This window comes from Frankliniella occidentalis, unplaced genomic scaffold (genome assembly GCF_000697945.3).
Source record: "Frankliniella occidentalis isolate FOCC.00 unplaced genomic scaffold, Focc_3.1 Scaffold290, whole genome shotgun sequence".
NCBI classification, from domain to species: Eukaryota; Metazoa; Arthropoda; class Insecta; order Thysanoptera; family Thripidae; genus Frankliniella; species Frankliniella occidentalis.
In genome coordinates, this window is record NW_026267416.1 from 371,579 (window position 1) to 378,689 (window position 7,111).

The following is a 7,111-nucleotide window of genomic DNA, read 5'->3' on the forward strand; positions in this document are numbered from 1 at the left end:
TTTATTTTACACCATAAAATGGTTACATACATTGGCATTATAACATTTGCTTAAAAGCTTGCTTAGGTAGCAAAGTCAAAATTTAAAAATTCATCAATAGTATAAAATACATTTTGAACAAGGATGTTGTACACTGCTGTGCTAAATTTATTTGCAGGTAAATTTTTTATTGTACATGGAAGAGCATTAAAAAGGCGTGGACCAAAATAGGTAATGTCTTGCTGGCACGTTGCAAGATTTTTTTTTGGTATGATTATGTTTTTGTTGTGTCTGGTGTAATGGCTATGTATGGTATTGTTGCATTTGAATAATTCTGGATTTTGTTTGACATACTTCACTTGTTCATAGATGAATAATGATGGTAGCGTTAGGATTTTAAGATTTTTGAAGTATGGTCTACAACTTGTGGTATTTCCAACATTCACCATACCCCTGATGGTTTTTTTTTGCAGTATGAAGATGCTACCAGCTTGATTTGAACTTCCCCATAGGGTAATACCATAGTACAATAGAGATTGGAAGAGAGCAAAGTAGGTCACTCTTGCTGTGTCTATACCACATATTGATGACACTCTTCTTATGCCAAAACTCACTGGAGACAGTTTACTATGGAGGTAGTTTATATGTTCAGTCCATTTCAGGTTTAAGTCAAGCATCACACCAAGAAATTTAACACTCTTGACTGGCTCAATTTTACCTCTTGAGGCATATACACAAATGTTAGGGTCCATAAGGTTGTTTGTTTGGAAGTGAACAATATTAGTTTTTTTAACATTAATTAGCATGTTGTTCTTTTTACACCAGTCTTCCATTTGTTTAACAGATTCATTACATTGAGTTTGCAGAGTGTGAGGTATCTTGTTGTAAAGGTGGACTTTGGTATCATCTGCAAACATTGAGGCATCACCAGTTAAGATGCTAGGCGGAAGATCATTGATATAAATTATGAAGAGAAGAGGTCCCATTATAGAGCCTTGTGGCACTCCAACTAGAAGGTCCAGCAGTTCGGACAGATATTTTGTAAGTTCACCCGTTTTTTCATTCATAAAAAGAATTTCAACACATTGTTGTCTTGCAGTAAGATATGACTCTATCCATTTTAGAGGTTGTCCACGTATCCCATATCTTTCAAGTTTTTTTAAGAGAATGTTGTGGTTGACCAAGTCAAATGCCTTAGTAAAATCATAGAATATTGTAGATGTAAAATCTCTGTTATCAAAGTTGTTTTTGATCTGAGTTACATAGTCCGTTAAGGCCTTGATTGTTGATTTATCTTTTCTGAATCCATACTGTTTTGGTGATAGTAGGCCTTTGGTTTCCATAAATGATCTAATTTTATCACAAATAGCAGTTTCAAAAATTTTTGAGAATGGTGATAGAATAGATATGGGCCTATAGTTTGTCTTTTCTTTTTTCGCACCATTGTTTTTAAATATAGGGCATACCTTTGCTATTTTTAAGTTTTGTGGAAATACTCCCTCTTCTATTGATGCATTAAGGATGAAAGTTAGAGGCTTAATGATTTGTGCGGCTGTTTTCTTCACAACAGTGCTAGGAATGCCATCAACCCCAGTGGATGTTTTATTTTTCATTCTTCTTATGATATTATGGACTTCATTTTCTGTTAGTGGAGTGAAGGCAATTGAACTACATGTACTTTTAACATTTTTCTCTGCGCTGTCATCTGGAGTTGTCACCAGTGCTTGAACAGAATTTATAAAGTAAGAATTAAAAGAGTTTGCTACCTCAACAGGGTTTTTAAGAACTTGTTCTCCTTCAATAATTTCAATGTTGTTATGACTCTTCCTTTCCCGACCTGTTTCTTTGTTTACAATTGTCCACATAGTTTTAGCTTTGTTAGTTGATTTTGTAATCAGATCTGCGTTAAGTTTTCTTTTCATTTTGGCAACTTCCGATTTGTAGTGTCTTCTATAATTTTTACATTGTTGAATAATTTCTGGGTCGGTGGAGGTTTTAAGTAACCTTTGAGTAACCTTGAGAGAGAGAGAGAGAGAGAGAGAGAGAGAGAGAGAGAGAGAAGGGGGGAGGGGGACCGCTGCCATAACAAACAAACCAAAACAAACCAAAAGTGACGTGTCAACCCCGGCTCACACACGTACACGTACGCTTCCGGCTTTTATTATCGTTTTACATTTTATTTTTCGAACGTTATATTGAGTCTGCCACCTCCCCCTACTCACTCCACTCGCCCACGTCTGGTGCGGGACGTACACACCTGTGTGTGCTGTGACTGCGGCTCTATCGTGAAAAGCGACCAAAACGTCGTGATTATATCCTCTCCTTCTATAACACCTGACAGCTCCCTTCCACCTGCCCTTCCCCGTCCTATTTCGTTACGATCTCAACGCAGAGGTAATTATCTCACCTGGCTACTCACACAGAAAGCAATGTCTGATTTTGTTAGGAAATCAGGAAAACTTTCAGGAACTCCCAGGAGCCCTGTCTTACATTTTTTAAGGCTACGCCCGCAAAATCTGTTTTCCCCTTCCCCTCAACTCTGCTAATCTTAGTGTGTAGTAGTTTGCCAGTTTAAACTTTAGATCTAGATCTAAAAGTTTGCCAGTTGTAACTGCAGAAACTCTTTAGTTCACCAGTTCTAACTGTAAACTTGAACTAGAGAGTTCTACAGTTACAACTGGCAAACTTTTAGTTCTGAAGTTACAACTGGCAAACTTTTAGTTCTACAGTTTAAACTGGCAAACTACTTCACTTTAAGATTAGCAGAGAACACATGGAACATTGTTTTTACCGTGATTCGGGGGGGAATCGGACTAATATTCGACGCCACAGCTACGTTGCGGACGGATAGACATCAGTGCTGATGCTGCTGTACACCACGCGCAGAGACTGGCCCGGGCCGGTTGGGTAGGGGGAGGGAGGGGGGCGCGGTGGAACGAGTCCCGTTATTGTTTGTCGAAGTGGCCGACCGTGGCTAGCACTCTGCCATCATCAGACGAGGTGGCCGAGTGGTTAAGGCGTTGGACTGCTAATCCAATGGGCTCTGCCCGCGTGAGTTCGAATCTCATCCTCGTCGTCGACCTTTTTGGCGACTACCTGATGGTGTCTTCGAGGCTGTCGACTCCTCAACAGTAGACGGCAGCGCACGGCTCTACCCACGGAAGGCCCCATGGTGTAATGGTTAGCACTCAGGACTCTGAATCCTGCGATCCGAGTTCAAATCTCGGTGGGACCTTGTTTATTTTTAGCGCTCTGTAACTGTCAAATTCAGTCTCATCCAACTCCTCTTTCTAAATGCCAAAGGAATATTTTGTGCGTTTTGCGCTTAGCACAGATTTGTCCTCGTAATGCACAAATGCACTCTAATCTGCGGGGCTGCAGTCCTGATAACGAAGCAGCCAGAGAAACTAGGGGAGGAGGGGAACATTTGAAGACGAAGAAATCCTATAAGCTCTGTTAATGAGCAGGGCGCTGGTTAGGCGCGTGTCAAGTCATAGCGTCCCCGGGTCCGAGCTGCAGCATAGGGGCCCCAGTCGGAAAATAGACGTCAAAAAGACGTCTATTTGCCATCTAAAAGTAGATACCTAGATGTCTATTATAGACGTCTAAAAGACGTCAATTATGGCCACTTGGTAGACGTCGATAAGACGTTTTACCTAGATCAAAATTTTTAGCGACAAATGTATGCGTATCTCGGTGCATTCATTTAGCGTGCAGTCAATGAAACTACTTCGCTGTGGAACGTTAGGTGGCAACAAAAAGCCCAAAGGTAACAGAATTCTCCAAAGCTGACTATCGTGAATCGTTTTCATCAAGTATGGGTAATTGGAGGTAAAACTCCAATGAAGTGCTACGACAAGTCCGTGCGGACTTGTTCACGCACTTTACAAAAAATGTGACTTCACTGTCAGGGAGAATAACAGAATATCTCCTACAAGGACGGAAACGGCGCCCAGGTGTCATCAAATCGCGGTTTCTGATCAGCAGCGAGAATGAAATTCAATTACGATTATTCACGACGCAGAATGGTGTCAGTTAAAAACCAAGTGTGCATAGCATCAGGGAGGTCATTCCCAAGAGGGCCACACTTAAAATCGTGACCAAAACTGTTCTTTACGTGATTTAACGTTAGAAAAGACTGTAAAATGTTATTTTTACACTTGGAGAGCCATCTAGCGGCAGAAATCAAAACTATCTCAATGGATGTGTCGTTACATTCATTACTGTGGCTTAAAGTTAAATCAGGCTAGAGCATTCCGACCGCCGACCAAATTTCGAACTCATTGAGATATTTATTGAAAGAGTGACTTTTCTTACGACAACGTCTACGGATATTTACCAATTTTAGACGTTGTAGATATCTAACGTGATCTACTTATAGATATCTATTTCAATAGACATTTGCAGAGATTATAGAGGTTCAAGAATGACCTTAATTCGCCGAGAAAAACATCATAGACGTTCTTAGATATTTTTTAGACACGTCTACGAACGTCTACTGACGTCTATTTTCCGACTGGGGCGTAATGTGGCGGGGCGGAGCAGAGTTGGGCGGGGCGCAAGAGGCGGCCGGCCGACACAAAGGGGGCATTGTCCCCCGAGAAAGGATATTGTATGTAAGGCCAACGATTTCCCACGTCCATGCCGTATGCAGCGCCCGGGGGAGAGTCGCCCCGCGGAGTGTTTGGGGTCCTCCGGTCCCCCTGGTCCCTGAACATGGCCGTGCTGGGTGGGCCTCAGCAGCGGACGCGGTGGAGGAGGGAAAGGGGCGGTGCCCCTCAGGCCCTACGGCAGCTGCTCCAGGCCCTCTCATTTACATCCGCGTTTACGTCACCTTGCCACCCACCGTACAACGAACTCCACGGCGTTATTGCTGAGATCGCGAAGCCAGCGAAGGCACATTCCGCCTGGCCGATTCCATCATCACCTCATAGAGCCTAACAGCCATGGGGAGAGCAAGGGCTGCACCGATAGGTTATATCACTGGTAAAACAAAGGTGTGAAATCACACCTTTAGAGGCATTCAAAGTTCTAAAGGCGTTGACGTTTTAGTTTTTTCGAAATATTTCCTCTATTTCCTGCTGACGCAAACTAAGTTATGTAGGACTGCATTCAGCTCAAAATTCCGCTTCGAAGGAGCCTACATGTGAAACGTGTCTAAAGAACGGTGAAAGAGGAAACTGACCCTCAGGAATCCACTAAATTTCTTTCATTTATGATTGGAACCCTATCACATGCAGGCTTGATCGGAGCGGAATTTTGAGCTCAATACGATAAATAAAATTTCTATAAACCTTGGTTTGCTTCATCAGAAAATATTTGGGGAAAACTAAAACGTTAACGCTTTTTGACTTTAACGTGGAAAGGTGTTACTTCACACCTTTGTTTTACCAGTGATGTAGTGGTCACCCGGCCTGCGCACGCTCCCCCGCCACCGTGGGGCTCCGCTCTGCTGCGACCCGCAGGCCGCAGGGGCTGTCGGCGCGGCCCCACGAGTGGCGCGGGGAGGCCCATGCAGCCCGTCCCATGAGCCGCGCCCGGGGCCGCCCCATGAGCCGGTGGCGTTCCCGTTACGGCAAGGGGCGAGCCATGGGGCGAGCCATGGGGTCCGGGCCGCGAGCTCTGGGCTGCCCCAGCTGGCCGGCCGGGTCGATGCGGCGCGTGCGTGGCAACGGGGAACCCGCGGTGTCCAGTGCATTTGTCGTGTATATGTATGGTGTATTTATTTTGTACATTTCGTATCAATTTGGTGTTTTAAAAACGCCAAATTTACCCTGCCTTTAACCGGATCCGTTTCACGTCTTTCACCGTGCGTAACGATTGGAATTAACTCAGATGCTTCTCGTGTTGCAGGAGAATTACCTGGTGCGATTCGGGTATGCACAGGAGAGTGACCCGCGGGGGCCTGCGCAGATGCTGGACCTAAGAGGTGCCATCAAGAAATTGCAGGTGAGAGGACTCTTCCTTGTGTGTACGTTACGTTGTGTGTTGGTATATACCAACACACATACGTTACCTAACGTAAAGCAAAGCACACACTTCTTTGTCTTTGTGTGATTGCGTGTGCACTTTGGAAACCCAAGTGTGTTCATTTATGTGTTATTTGCTGAATACCTACATGTATGCAGCAAATACAGCGTACATTATCATGTATGCAGAAAATAGTGTGTACATGACCATGTTTGCAGTATTTGCTGCATACATGGCCATATGTACACACGTAGAGCTCTATGCTAAAAGCTATGTGCCGAAGCGTGCACCTGGCCATGTATGCAGTATTTGCTGCATACCGGGTGATTCAAAGAAGACGCAGGTGCGGTCAGGTTTGCCTATACTCGACTCGGCGGGCGCACGGGTCCAGGTCTGGGGGGAGGTGAGGAGGGGACCCGTGCGCCCGCCGAGTCGAGGATAGGCAAACCCGCCCGCACCTGCGTCTTCTCTGAATCACCCGGTTCACAGTATTATTTGCTGCATACATGATCATGTACGCAGTATTTGCTGCATACATGATCATGTACGCAGTATTTGCTGCATACATGTAGGTATTCAGCAAATAACACATACATGTACAACTTGGGTTTCCAGAGCAGTGTTCACTTTAGTCAGTAAGTTTGGTTTGCTAAATTTTGTTTCTCAAAACCCTGATTCGTTCAATCAACTAAATGCGACTCTCTGGGTGCGCCAGTCTGAGGCCATACCCAAAGTGCCGGAACTTATTGTTAGTTACCAATTAAGAGTGATCAACGAAACAAAAAGAGCCCTATTACATATCGTAACAAATTTTGTCGATAATTTTTTAATTATGTTCCAGATTAGTAGTAACGGAATGCACTCGAGTTTGTTTTTTTTTTTGTTTGAGTAGGGGGTTGGGGGGCTAGCTACCTTCAACTTCAAACCTACACACGAAAGTAAGCGCCCGTCCTGTGCTAAAGAGGGAGGGGAGAGGGGGGAGGTTTTGCCCTCTAGTCTCTGGTAGAGACAGTTTGGAGCACTGTAAATTGCTTACGAACTATAGGTTCGTAATGCAAACCAAAACGTTCGTAGCTTACGAAGGATTTTGAAGCGTTGTATTACGAACTAATTGTTCGTAAGCTTACGAACAAATAGTTCGTAATGCAAACCGATTGTTCGT

At 44.1% G+C, this 7,111-nt stretch overlaps 2 non-coding genes across 2 annotated transcripts; both read left to right on the forward strand.

Moving 5' to 3' along the window:
• Positions 1-2,973: 2,973 nt before the first annotated feature.
• On the forward strand, positions 2,974-3,055 carry Trnas-gcu (transfer RNA serine (anticodon GCU)). Its single transcript has one exon. It is a non-coding gene; the product is annotated as a tRNA-Ser (tRNA).
• Positions 3,056-3,142: 87 nt separating this feature from the next.
• Positions 3,143-3,214, forward strand: Trnaq-cug (transfer RNA glutamine (anticodon CUG)). Its single transcript has one exon. It is a non-coding gene; the product is annotated as a tRNA-Gln (tRNA).
• The last annotated feature ends 3,897 nt before the right edge of the window (positions 3,215-7,111 follow it).